We start from the raw sequence: 13973 nt of genomic DNA on the forward strand, positions 1-13973 counted from the left end.
AATTATGAAGGCATCTCCTGTATACAGCCCTCTGCAATTCAACCCACAAATTTTCAATTGGATTCAGGTCTGGGCTCTGGTTGGGACATTCCGAAATGTTGATCTTGTTCTAATGAAGCCATTCTTTTGTTTCTTTGGTGGTATGCTTAGGATCGTTGTCATGCTTGAACAAAGGTGAAATTCCACTTCAGTTTTATAGAAAAGGCCTGAAGGTTTTGTTGCATATTGAATTACATTTGGAGCTGTTCATAATTACCTCCACCTTGACAAAAGCCCCAGTTTCTAGCTGTATAAAAAACAGCCTCAAAATATAATGCTGCCTCCACCACGCTTCACTGTGGGTATGGTACTCTTTTGATGATGTGCAGTGTTGGCTTTGCACCAAACATATCTTTTTGAATTATGGCCAAAATTTTCAGCCTTGGTCTCATCAGACCATTACATGGTTTCCTACATGCTTTTGGCAGATTTGATGTAGGCTTGGCAAAACATAGCCGGATTTGGATGTTTTTCTTCATAAGAAAAGGCTTCCAACTTACCAACCTGACAAAAACCTGCCATTTTAACATGGGTGGGTATAATTTTAATGTGCACTGTAAATGTACTTTATATACAGGTGCATCTAACTAAATTAGAATATTATCAAAAAGTTAATTTATTTCAGTTCTTCAATACAAAATGTGAAACTCATATATTACATAGAGTCACTACAAACAGAGTGATCTATTTCAAGTGTTTATTTCTGTTAATGTTGATGATTATGGCTTACAACCAATGAAAGCACAAAGTCATTATCTCAGTAAATTAAAATAAACAATTAACAAAAGCACATCCAAAGGCTTCATAAGTGTTTCAGTAGGCTCCACAATCATTGGGAAGACTGCTGACTTGACAGATGTCCAGAAGGCAGTCATTGACACACTCCACAAGGACCCAGAGTTCCAATTTTCATTTGGAAATCAAGGTCCTAGAGTCTAGAGGAAGAGTGTAGAGGCACACAATCCAAGCTGCTTGAGGTCTAGTGTGAAGTTTCCACAATCAGTGATGGTTTGGGGAGCCATGCAATCTTCTTGTAAAGGTCCACTGTGTTTTATCAAGACCAAAGTCAGCACAGCAGTCTACCAGGAAATTTTAGAGCACTTCATGCTTCCCTCTGTTGACAAGCTTTTTGGAGATGGAAATTTCATTCTCCAGCAGGACTTGGCACCTGTCCACACTGCTAAAAGTACCAATATCTGGTTTAAAAACAACAGTATCACTGTGCTTGATTGGCCAGTAAACTCGCCTGACCTTAACCCCATAGAGAATCTATGGGGTATTGTCAAGAAGAAGATGAAAGACAACAGACCCAACAATGCAAATGAGCTGAAGGCTGCTATCAAAGCAACCTGGGCTTCCATAACACCACAGAAGTGCCACAGGCTGATTGCCTCCATGCCACGCTGCATTGATGCAGTAATTGATGCAAAAGGAGCCCCGGCCAAGTATTGAGTGCACTTACTGAACATATATTTCAGTAGGCCAACATTTCGGATTTTTTTTTCAAGCTGTTGTTATAAAGTATTCTAATTTACTGATATAATGACTTTCGTGTTTTCATTGGCTGTAAGCCATAATCATCAACATTAACAGAAATAAACACTTGAAATAGATCACTCTGTTTGTAATGACTCTATATAATATATGTTTCACTTTTTGTATTGAAGAACTGAAATAAATTAACTTTTTGATGATATTCTAATTTAGTGAGATGCACCTGTATGTAAAAAAGTGATGGACAGAATAGGATTCCAGGAGGTTTGTCTCTTGTCCTCTAAGAAAAGATCAAATTGTGGAGTGATCTTCGTACTGGAACATAAGAACCAACTTGAAAATTACTCATTCAGGAAACAGCACATTGATTTTGATTTTTTTAATTCTGATATTTGGTTGTTTTCTATTTATAGAGGTAGCACATGACTTTTTCCTCCAAATTACCTCTAAACACAATTTTTAGTCAATAAGTGGTCTCTCCATTTTGATATATAATATGACCTCTATAAGAAAAAAAGTGATGTCAGTAATTTGCAGCATCTGGTTCTAAACACCTATAACTACTTTCAGGTAGGAAAAGTGGATAATAGTGTAAAAGCTTGCAATCCTCAAGAAAATTACATGTTTTGTCTTCTAAGTACACCAGCAATCTTCCACTAGGACTAGAGGATGACGCCAATGGGCGATCCATCATATCATCAGCCATGTATAAATACAGATAGCACGGGGTGTACTAGCCCTGTCTAGCATTCTTATCTATGCAAAGAAACCAATTGGACACCCTGATATGAGAAATGGGAGTAATGGGTGAGCATAAGACCTCTGTCTATAATATATTATATGCATCTCGTGTTAGGAAGAAGTAAAGGCTCTTTTCATACTTTTTCATGTTTCTATATATTTTACTAATCTATTAATAAGTATGACAAATGCACCAAAACGTTTCCATGAACATTTTCAATCATTTCAATTTACTTTTTAACATTGTCAAATGTTCCATTTAAACCCCTGCCTCATTCTGCCCATTAGGAGACATTATTTTCACAGACTAAATAGCTCAGCATGATGCACTATTTGACATAGTAAAAAAATGAGAACAATTATTTTAACATTGTTGTAGATGACAAGAAAAATATAGATGGAATGCTTACTTTTTACCTTTATTTCATTATGTTATTCTTACCTATTAATGCTACCTTGACTATAAATAGGAAGTCAAGCTTGAAAGTAAAAACCAACAACACTAAAGCCTGAAGCAATTGGAGATCTGGATATATCACTACTGTTCTTCTATATTCCCAGGACCATCCACCCATAAATAGCAAGCACTTCAAATCTTTTTCTTTCAATTTACATTTTATAAAGTTTTTCCAAATAGAGTGACACTAAATAGACAATTTGCACCATAAATACAATTTCAAACTTTCTAGGCGCATGTTTCATAGCAGAATATTATTGAAACCAATTATGAACATTAATTTGAAATAAATGAGAGATTATGTGAATAACATTCAGAAAGCAATCTCCTTCTCTACAGGAGATTCACAAATTAGTGTCCTGTCTGTAGGAATCGCTTGAATAGGAAATAAATAGCAGTACTCTACAGTGGCCGCTAAACATTGTAGGGAGCTGGGGTGTTCCACTCCCTTTATTGCCTACATCTGGTCGCTGCCAAACTGATTGAGTAGTGGGTGTACCGGGTGTCAGATCCACTCCAATCTCATATTGATGACCTGTCCTACAGATATCAATATGTGAATCCTGAACAATCCCTTTACATTATTAACCTTTGATAGTTTAAAAAAAATGTAGAAAAAGATAGAATTCAACGAAGGGTAGGGAAATAGTAAGGTAGGACAAGGGGTTAACAGAGCTGTGAGAATTTTTAACAAATGTTAATTTTGGGGGTTAAAAAAATCTTTCTTGGGCAGCACGGTGGCTCAGTGGTTAGCATTGTAGCCTTGCAGCGCTGGGGTCATGGGTTCAAATCCCACCAAGGACAACATCTGCAAGGAGTTTGTATGTTCTCCCCTTGTTTGGTGGGTTTCTCTGCGTTCTCCGGTTTTCTCCCACACTCCAAAGACATACTGATAGGGAATGTAGATTGTGAGCCCCAAGGGGGACAGTGATGATAATGTATATAAAGCGCTGCAGAATATGTTAGCGCTATATAAAAATAAAGATTATTATTTGTTATTGTTATGATCTGCTACAAGAACTAAGGAAAGATAGGAAAACTGTCCCTACAATAGGACTAAGCTGATTCCCTACGATGCAGCGGGCAACCTGTTCCTTGTGAACAGACCCGCCTTCATCCTCAGCTAGTCTGAACGCAGACCTATAGATATAAGGGAGGGGTCCCTAAAAGTACTAAGGACTGGGACAAAATTGGACACCTCCTAGCAGAAGTTGTAGCGGAGCAAAAAGACAAACAGACAAAAATACTTAGAGGTCCAAGGACCAAGCAAACTATAGAGATAGGTACAAAGCACCTGGCTAGATTAAGAGTCAAAGTAACGCTGAAGTCCAGCAAAGCCAGAAGGGCGGAGCTGGAATAAATAGGCAGCAGGTCACGCGACCACAAAATAGAAAAAAACTAACAGGAGGGTTCTATCAGTACCCCCTCTTCTATGAGGATCCTCCAGATCCTCCAGGCCCAGGCCTATCAGGAAACCTCCTGTGAAACACTCTGATAAGTCTAGGAGCAGAGACATCATCTGCCCTTACCCAGGAGTTATCCTCGGGACCAAAACCTTTCCAAGCGACGAGATACTGCAATCTCCCTCTATGCCTTCTGGAATTCAGGATACGAGAAATTTCATATTCACCGTCTTCCACCACCAGAGGAACTGTGACAGTGGCATCCCTATCTGATACATCAGCTTTTTTCAACAAGGAAACATGAAACACCGGATTAATCTTCCAGGAGGAGGGAACCTCCAACCTAACAGCAGATTGGTTAACCACCTGAAGCACCTTAAATGGTCCCACAAACTTCGGACCCAATTTCTTAGAAGGAATCCTCAACCGCAGATTCTTTGAGGACAACCAAACCATGTCACCAACCGTAAACAAAACCTCTTGACGTTTCCTGTTAAAATACTTCTTAGACTTTTTGTTAGCCTCTTGAAGGTTACAACGTACATCAGTCCAAACTCTCTCCAAATCACCGGAAAAATTCTCCTCCTCCGGCACCGCCGACACCAATTTGGAGAACGAACCAAACGACGGATGTCTCCCAGTACAACAAAAAAATGGAGAACACACAGCAGAAGAGGATGTATGGTTGTTAAGAGCAAATTCAGCAAGTGGCAGAAACTCAGACCACCCCTCTTGATTGTCTGCCACAAAACAACGCAAAAACTGCTCAACATCCTGGTTCTTTCTTTCTGTCTGTACATTAGACTCAGGATGATACCCAGATAAAAATGACAAATGGACTCCCAACCTGTCACAAAAGGCACGGCAAAAACGAGCCACAAACTGAGGTCCCCTATCAGAAACAATGTCAGTGGGAACGCCATGGAGTCTGACAATTTACTTGACAAAAGCCTTAGCGAGTGTCTTAGCGCAGGGTAGTTTAATGAAAGGAACCAAGTGACACATCTTGCTAAAACGGTCCACGAGCACCCAGATGGCAGTGAAACCCTCGGACACAGGAAGGTCAGTAATAAAATCCATTGCAAGATGCGTCCAAGGTGCACTAGGAACCTCCAGAGGGAAAAGCAACCCCGCAGCAGGAGCATGTGAAGCCTTTTATCTAGCACACACCGTACATTGATGCACCCATTTAATGATTTTCTTCTGCCACCCAGGCCACCAAAAACTGCAACCTACCAGTCTCTTAGTCTCAGAAATTCCTGGATGACCTGCCAACCGAGACTCATGATACTCCACAAACAACTCTCTCCTAAAGGTTCTAGGTACAAACAACCTCCCATGGGGAGTGTTAGATGGGACATCCTCCTGGGCTTTCAGAATCCCATCTTCCAAAACGGAGTCCAATACTGCTATCAAAACTCCTTCCTGTAAAATGCTCTCCTCCTCCTTCTCGGTACCAACCATGGGAGAAAAGCTGCGAGATAAAGCATCAGCTTTAACATTCTTAGTACCCGGGATGTAAGTAACAGAAAAATTAAACCGCAAAAAAAAAGTGCCCACCTAACCTGACGGGCATTCAAGCGCTTGGCAGCATCTAGATAGATCAGATTCTTATGGTCAGTGAAAACCTGAATTGGAAATTTAGCACCTTCCAAGAAATGACGCCAATGTTCAAATGCAAGTTTGATAGCCAGCAATTCCCGATTACCAACATCGGAATTAAGTTAGGTTTCAGAAATTTTTTTCGAAAAAAAAGCACAGGGATGAACCCCATCCTTGTTCTCCTGAGACAAAACCGCACTGACCCCCACCGAAGAAGCATCAACCTCGACCAAAAAAGGCTTGGTCTCATCAGGCTGCATAAGGATAGGGGCAGAACTGAACCTCTCCATGAGATACACAAAAGCTTCAATGGCCTCAGTAGTCCACTGGACCGTATTCGCACCTTTCCTGGTGAGATCGGTCAGCGGCTTAACAATTATAGAAAAATTCTTAATGAATTTTCTGCAATAATTGGCGAAACCCAAAAATCTCTGTATAGATTTTAAACCAATAGGCCTAGGCCAATCCTGCACAGCCTGAACTTTCACCGGGTCCATCTCAAAGCCCTCGCTGGAGATAATGTAGCTCAAAAAACTAATTCTCTGCACAGCGAACTCGCATTTCTCCAGCTTAGCAAAAAGTGAATTGTCACTTAATAACTGCAATACCTCACGTACGCTCTACCAATGAAACTCCGGATCTGGTGAATAAATCAAAATGTCATCCAAATACACCACCACATTCTTACCAATCAAAGGTCTCAGGATGTCATTAATAAGGTTCTGAAAAAACGCCGGTGCATTGGTAAGACCAAAAGGCATAACCAGATTCTCAAAATGACCCACCGGAGTGTTAAAAGCAGTCTTCCATTCATCACCCTCCTTCATTCGCAACAAATTGTATGCCCCCCGGAGATCAATTTTAGAGAACCACTTGGCCCCCACTAACTGGTTAAACAAGTCAGGAATTAACGGCAGTGGGAAGGAATTGCGTACGGTAATTTTATTAATTTCGCGAAAGTCCAGACATGAACGTAAACCGCCGTCTTTTTTTTTTTACAAAGAAAAATCCAACAGCCACAGGTGACTTAGAAGGTCTAATGTGACCAGCAGCCAAGCTCGTCTGTATGTATTCCTCCAAGGCTTTTCTTACAGGGATAGTAAGATTAAATAAGCGACTCTTGGGAAGAGTAGCTCCAGGAACAAACTCAATGGTGCAATCATAGTCCCTATGAGGAGGTAGAATTTGCGACTCCTCCTCTGAAAAAACCTTCCAAAAATCCTGAATAGGTACAGGTAATTCCCCTCTTTCCACAGCAGCAATGCGACCGTTACAGCATTTATCATAACACTTAGGACTCCAAGATTTAATCTCATTAGTAGACCAGTCCAGTAAAGGATTGTGCAGTTTTAACCAAGGCAAACCTAACACTACTGGAGAAGGTAAATTATTTAATACCATTAAATCCAAATTCTCTTGGTGAATACCATTAATAGTGAGGAGAAATTCAAAAACCTTGTGAGTAACACATTCCAAAGGAGTGTTATCAGCAGCAACCACAGAAATAGGAGATGACAAAGGTTTAGGTTCCAATTTAAGTTTTTCCAAAAATCCCTTATCAATCACATTCAGTGTAGAACCACAATCCACAAATACTTGAAATTCAATCAACTCCTCCTGCAATGAGGTACTCCCAGAAAGAAATACTCCCTTAGTGTTTAAACAAGCAATACGGGCGTAACTGACCTTTTTTTTTTCTTTGTTTAACAGAAGCTCACAGTTCTTAACAAAATGGTCAGATTTACCACAATAAAAACACAATCCCTTGGAAAACCTGCGGTGTTTTTCCTGAGAGCGGAGTGACATCGCCCCAATCTCCATCGGTTCTCCGTCGTCCGAGCAGACCCTCTGATGACTAGGAGCTGCCATAGCAGGAGTTTTCTCCTCATTAACCCTGGCACGCAGTCTCCTGTCAACCCGTATAGCTAATTGCATGGCTTCTTGCAAGTTTCCAGGTGCAGGGAAAGCAATCAGCAGATCCTTAACCCTTTCACTTAGACCAGCAAGAAACAAACATTTTAACGCTGAATCATTCCATCTCACTTCAGAAGACCACCTTCTGAAGTGTGTACAATAATTTTCAACATCACCTGACCCCTGCTTTAAACGTCTCAGTTGTGTCTCAGCAGAAGAGACTCGATCAGGATCGTCATACAATAGCTCCATAGCAGAAAAAAAATCTTCCACTGATCTAAACCACGGCTCATTAGGTTTTAGAGAAAAGGCCCATCCCTGTGGTTCCTTGCGCAAAAGTGACATGATAAACCCAATGCGCTGTGATTCATTCCCAGAGGACCTGGGTCTCAAACGAGAATATAATAAACAAGCATTTTTAAAGGAAAAAAAATCTTGTTGTTTAGCATAAAAAAAATCAGGCAGTTCTACCTTCGGTTCAACAAAATGCGCTCCAGGACAGCTACTCACGTGTTGCTGGAGCTTGACCACCTTAAGAGACAATCCCTGTAGGCATTGAGCCAATTCCTGAACAGACCCCATGCTGATCTCTGGATCTCGTTCCCCAGGATTTTTCCTTCTTCCTTTGATTTTGGGCTGGACTTACTGTTATGATCTGCTACAAGAACTAAGGAAAGATAGGAAAACTGTCCCTACAATTGGACTAAGCTGATTCCCTACGATGCAGCGGGCAACCTGTTCCTTGTGAACAGACCCGCCTTCGTCCTCAGCTAGTCTGAACGCAGACCTACAGATATAAGGGAGGGGTCCCTAAAAGTACTAAGGACTGGGACAAAATTGGACACCTCCTAGCAGAAGTTGTAATGGAGCAAAAAGACAAACAGACAAAAATACTTAGAGGTCCAAGGACCAAGCAAACTATAGAGATAGGTACCTAGCACCTGGCTAGATTAAGAGTCAAAGTAACACTGAAGTCCAGCAAAGCCAGAAGGGCGGAGCTGGAATAAATAGGCAGCAGGTCACGTGACCACAAATTTGAAAAAAACTAACAGGAGGGTTCTAACAGTTAAAGCACCACTCTAGTGTTTTGTGAGTTATGACTCACTGGAGTGGTGCTTTAACAAATAATAATAATCTCACCCTCTGGCTTCTTTACAGTTTTTTTTTATGCCGCTCCGGTCCCCCTGTGCCATCTTGTGAGCACAGCTTCTGACTGGCCGGATATCAGAAGCTACGTCACAAGAGCGCAATGCAAGTCTATGACAGCCAGAACGAGGCCATAATGAGGCTCATATAGACTTATAAGATAAAGTGATCTCCACGCAGCTTCATGAAACACTGGAGATGTAAGCAGGTCACTTTCGACTGGAGTCCGACAGGAGCGGCGGCGAAAATGGATGAAAACACTCAAAGGTGAATATTAGACAGTGGACAGGGGACTTTCATTTAATGCACCATTTCAGTGGTGCAATAAAAAAAAAAACACTGGAGTGGTGCTTTAATAATTATTAGAAGATAAAATATATTTTCAATCCAGGCAAAAACCAGAAGTGACCATAGAAATAATAATAAGAACACTTTTTTATTCGAGATTGTATTTAAAACTCAGAAAAAGGAAGAAGCGAGGTGAAACATGAGCGTTGGGACTGAAGGCAGGAGCTCATGATACTCTTCTTATCTGGCCTTTGACTACAGTACAACGGGTAGTATCCATTTTGGAAATGTATCTTTTTGCATAAAAAATGAGTTTAAAGCATTGGATTCAAGTAGGCAGCAGACTAATATAGCAGCTAAGCACGAAAGCACTTTAAACATGAAAATAATCAAGGATATACTACCAGGCTGACCTTTTTGACTCTTTAGCAGCACTTTATATAGCATATGTGTTGATTTCATTCATAATGTCTAAATTAGATAAAATGTTGTTGTAACTATATGATTAGGTGTATGTGAACAATATTGATGTTTTTCTGGTGTTGATACTGTTGCCTCATACTTAGTTTACAAATAGCTTTATAGATTAGTTGCAATATCTATGATATTTTTAGTCAGAGTCAACTACAACAAACTATCATGCTGATTTGATTTAACCTATTATCTTGTCAGTATAACTAAGCATTGATAAATAGCACAACATAGCAAGAATATTCAGCTCATATTTATTTTAATTACATCCTATGGTTATTTTGTGGCTTTAAAGCTGCTACTGTACAGGCGGTGTTATGAACCATTTTCTATATAGGTGAAAATCATCAAGCTTTTCCTTTATCTGTATATAATAGTATTAACAAGGCTATATATATATATATATATATATATATATATATATATATATACAGTACAGACCAAACGTTTGGACACACCTTCTCATTTAAAGATTTTTCTGTATTTTCATGACTATAAAAATTGTACATTCACAATGAAGGCATCAAAACTATGAATTAACATATGTGGAATTATATACTTAACAAAAAAGTGTGAAACAACTGAAAATATGTCTTAAATTCTAGGTTCTTCAAAGTAGCCACCTTTTGCTTTTGTAACGGGTCTGGGAGGCGGAACCTCTGAGCTACTATACAAGGGGGCGGTCCTTGTAAGGGAGCGGGTGGCGACCAGGGAAGACGGGCAGGAAGTCACAGCAGGTGACCGGGACAGTCTCTGAGTGAACGGGCTGGAGGTCACGGCAAGTGACCGGGGCAGTCTCTGGATGAACGGGCTGATGGTCACGGCAAGTGACCGGGGCAGTCTCTGAATGAACAGGCAGATGGTCACGGCAAGTGGCCGTGGCAGTCTCTGGATGAACGGGCAGATGATCACGGCAAGTGACCGGGGCAGTCTCTAGGTAAAGGGTTGGTACGACCTGTGGCGGCTGATGATAGACGTGAGCTCCCAGGTGAGCAGGCGAGAGTCTCTGGACAGGCGGGTGGTCACAGCATGTGACGGCAGAGCCTCCAGGTAGGCTAGCAGACAGGCAGCAGATGAGCGCTCCCAGGTGAGCGGGCAGGAATCACTGGACAGGCAGGTGGTCACAGCACGTGACGGCGGAGCCTCCAGGTAGGCTAGCAGACAGGTAGCAGATGTGTGCTCCCAGGTGAGCGGGCAAGCTGGTCCATAGACAGACTGACAGGAGTTGGAAGGCAGACCGTCGGACCTCAGGCAAGCAGGCAGGTGGCTGATGTGCGCTCCCAGGTGAGCGGGCAGGCTGGTCCTTAGACAGACTGACAGGAGTAGTAAGGCAGACCGTCGGACCTCAGACTAGCAGGCAGGTAGCAGATAATCAGGCAGGAATCTGGCAGGAAACTGGCAGGTATCTGGCAGGTAACTGGCAATGGGACCTGAGGGCTGAAGCAGAGTAGTGAACAGTGCAACAACATTGCTCGGGCACCTCCATTTTGGAGGAGGTGCCTTATATATGGTGAAGTCCTCCGGCCATTGGCCGGGGACTCCTTAGGACGGCACGCGCGGCCCCTTTAAGAGGGAGGGAGAGTGCGCGCGCGCGCCCTAAGCACAGTGGCCGGGAAGGAGCGCGCGCTGCCAGCAGAGCGGGAGGAGGACGCCGGGCACGGAGCAGGGAGGTGAGGGGAACAGCATCCCTGCCTAGCAGAGGGCAGGGACGCCGGCGCTACAGTACCCCCCCCTTTAGGCTCCCCCTTTTTTAGGCCAGACAGAAATTTAGCAAGGATAAGAGGGGCATGGATGTTCTCCCGGGGCTCCCACGTTCTCTCCTCAGGACCAAACCCCTTCCAATCTACTAGAAAAAAGGTCTTTCCTCTTACCCTTTTAGTGGCAAGAATGTTCTCTACCTCAAACTCGTCCTCAGCAGAAACCGGAGCAGGAGGCGTACCTGTAGACTTGGAAAAAGAGTTAAGTACCACAGGTTTGAGGAGAGATACATGGAAGGAGTTAGGGATCCGTAAGTTGGCCGGGAGTTTCAATTTATAGGCCACCGGGTTGATCTGACTGATGACCTCCAGGGGGCCGATGAACCGAGGCCCTAACTTGTAAGAAGGTATCTTGAGTCGGACATATTTAGATGAGAGCCAGACTTTATCACCGGGACGAAATTGTGGAGGATCCAGGCGTTTTTTGTCTGCGTGTCTTTTCATCCGTTCGGACGACTGAAGGAGTGCGGATCGGGTACTCTCCCAAATGGAGGAAAATTTGCTAACGAGAGATTCCGCAGCCGGGTTGTCCACAGAGGTGGAGACAGGAAAAGGAATCCGAGGATGCTGACCGAAGACTACAAAAAACGGGGATTTGGAGGAGGATTCGCTCTCGTGATTGTTATAAGAGAACTCGGCCCATGGTAGGAGATCCACCCAGTCAGAATGATGGGCATTAACGAAGTGCCGGAGGTAACTGGTCAGGTTCTGATTGATCCGCTCCACTTGACCATTGGACTGTGGGTGGTAAGCGGAAGAGAAGTCCAGGGTGACATCTAGCAGTTTACAAGTGGCTCTCCAGAAGCGTGAGGTGAACTGTACCCCACGATCCGACACGATGTGGAGGGGCAGGCCATGAAGACGAAAGATGTGATGAATAAAGTCTTTAGCTAGCTCGGGTGCAGACGGGAGGCCTGGCAGGGGAACGAAATGAGCCATCTTGGAGAAGCGGTCAGCGACCACCCAAATGACCGTACGACCGGCAGAGACTGGGAGGTCTGTTATAAAGTCCATTGCTATATGCTGCCAGGGGGCAGCAGGTACTGGGAGCGGAAGGAGGCGACCGGCTGGCAGATGTCTCGGAACCTTGTTGCGGGCGCAGGACACACAGGCAGAAACAAAGTCTATTACGTCCTTGTGCAGGGTAGGCCACCAGTAGTGCCGGGTAATAAGCTGGAGGGTCTTTTTCTGACCGGCATGGCCAGCTAGTTTAGACGAGTGACCCCAGTGAAGGATCTTCTCCCGATCAGGTACTGATACGAACGTCTTTCCGGGAGGGAGACGATTTAGACTCACGGGAGCCACCTGCATTACTCTGGCGGGATCGATGATGTGTTTCGGATTTTCCTCGAGATCAGACACCAGAAAGGATCGAGACAAGGCGTCCGCCTTGACGTTTTTGTCAGCCGGGCGAAAATGAAGAACAAAATCAAAGCGAGCAAAAAACAAGGACCACCGGGCTTGGCGCGGGTTAAGTCTCTGGGCATGCTGGAGGTAAGCCAAGTTCTTGTGGTCAGTGTAAATTATTACCGGGTGAAGAGCCCCCTCGAGCAGGTAACGCCACTCCTCCAATGCCAGTTTGATGGCCAATAACTCTCGGTCTCCTATGGAATAATTGCGCTCTGAGGAGGAGAAGAGTTTAGAGAAGAAGCCGCAAGTTACCATCCTCCCGGAAGATGATTTTTGAGTAAGTACCGCTCCGGCTCCAGAGGAGGAGGCGTCAACTTCCAGGAAGAACTGCTTGTTGCCGTCCGGGCGATGCAGCACCGGGGCGGAAGAGAAGGCCTGTTTTAAGGAAAGGAAGGCCTCCTCTGCTTCGGGTGGCCACTCTTTGGGATTAGTACCCTTACGGGTGAGCGCGGAAATTGGAGCAGTCCGGGAAGAGAAGTGTGGTATGAAGAGGCGGTAGTAGTTGGCGAAGCCCAGGAACCGCTGAATGGCCTTCAACCCCTCCGGTCGAGGCCATTTCTCGATGGCAGACAGTTTCTCTGGATCCATTCGTAGGCCGGTCTGAGAAATAATGTAGCCCAAAAACGGAAGCGAGGTCTGCTCAAAGAGGCACTTCTCGTATTTAGCGAAGAGGTGATTCTGCCTGAGCCTGAGCAGGACCTGACGAACGTCCCTCCGGTGAGTCTGGAGATCCGGAGAGAAGACCAAGATGTCGTCCAGGTACACCACTACGCAGGAGTAGAGAAGGTCCCGGAAGATGTCATTGACCAACTCTTGAAAGACGGCAGGAGCGTTACAGAGGCCAAAGGGCATTACCAGATATTCATAGTGGCCGTCCCGGGTGTTGAATGCCGTCTTCCATTCATCCCCCTGACGGATACGAACCAGGTTGTACGCCCCACGGAGGTCCAGTTTGGTGAAGATTCTAGCCCCTCTCAGACGATCAAATAACTCCGGAATGAGCGGAAGGGGGTACTTATTCTTCACCGAGATCTGGTTAAGGCCTCTATAGTCTATACAGGGACGGAGAGAGCCGTCCTTCTTTTTTACGAAGAAGAAGCCTGCTCCCGCCGGGGAGGTAGATTTCCGGATGAATCCCCTGGCCAGATTCTCCTCAATATATTCGGACATCGACCGGGTCTCAGCAGCGGATAATGGATAAATACGCCCACGGGGAGGAGTAGTACCGGGTAACAAGTCGATAGGACAGTC

Source organism: Phyllobates terribilis, unplaced genomic scaffold (genome assembly GCF_046119375.1).
Source record: "Phyllobates terribilis strain yellow unplaced genomic scaffold, ASM4611937v1 Scaffold_2__4_contigs__length_985480577, whole genome shotgun sequence".
Taxonomy (NCBI): Eukaryota; Metazoa; Chordata; class Amphibia; order Anura; family Dendrobatidae; genus Phyllobates; species Phyllobates terribilis.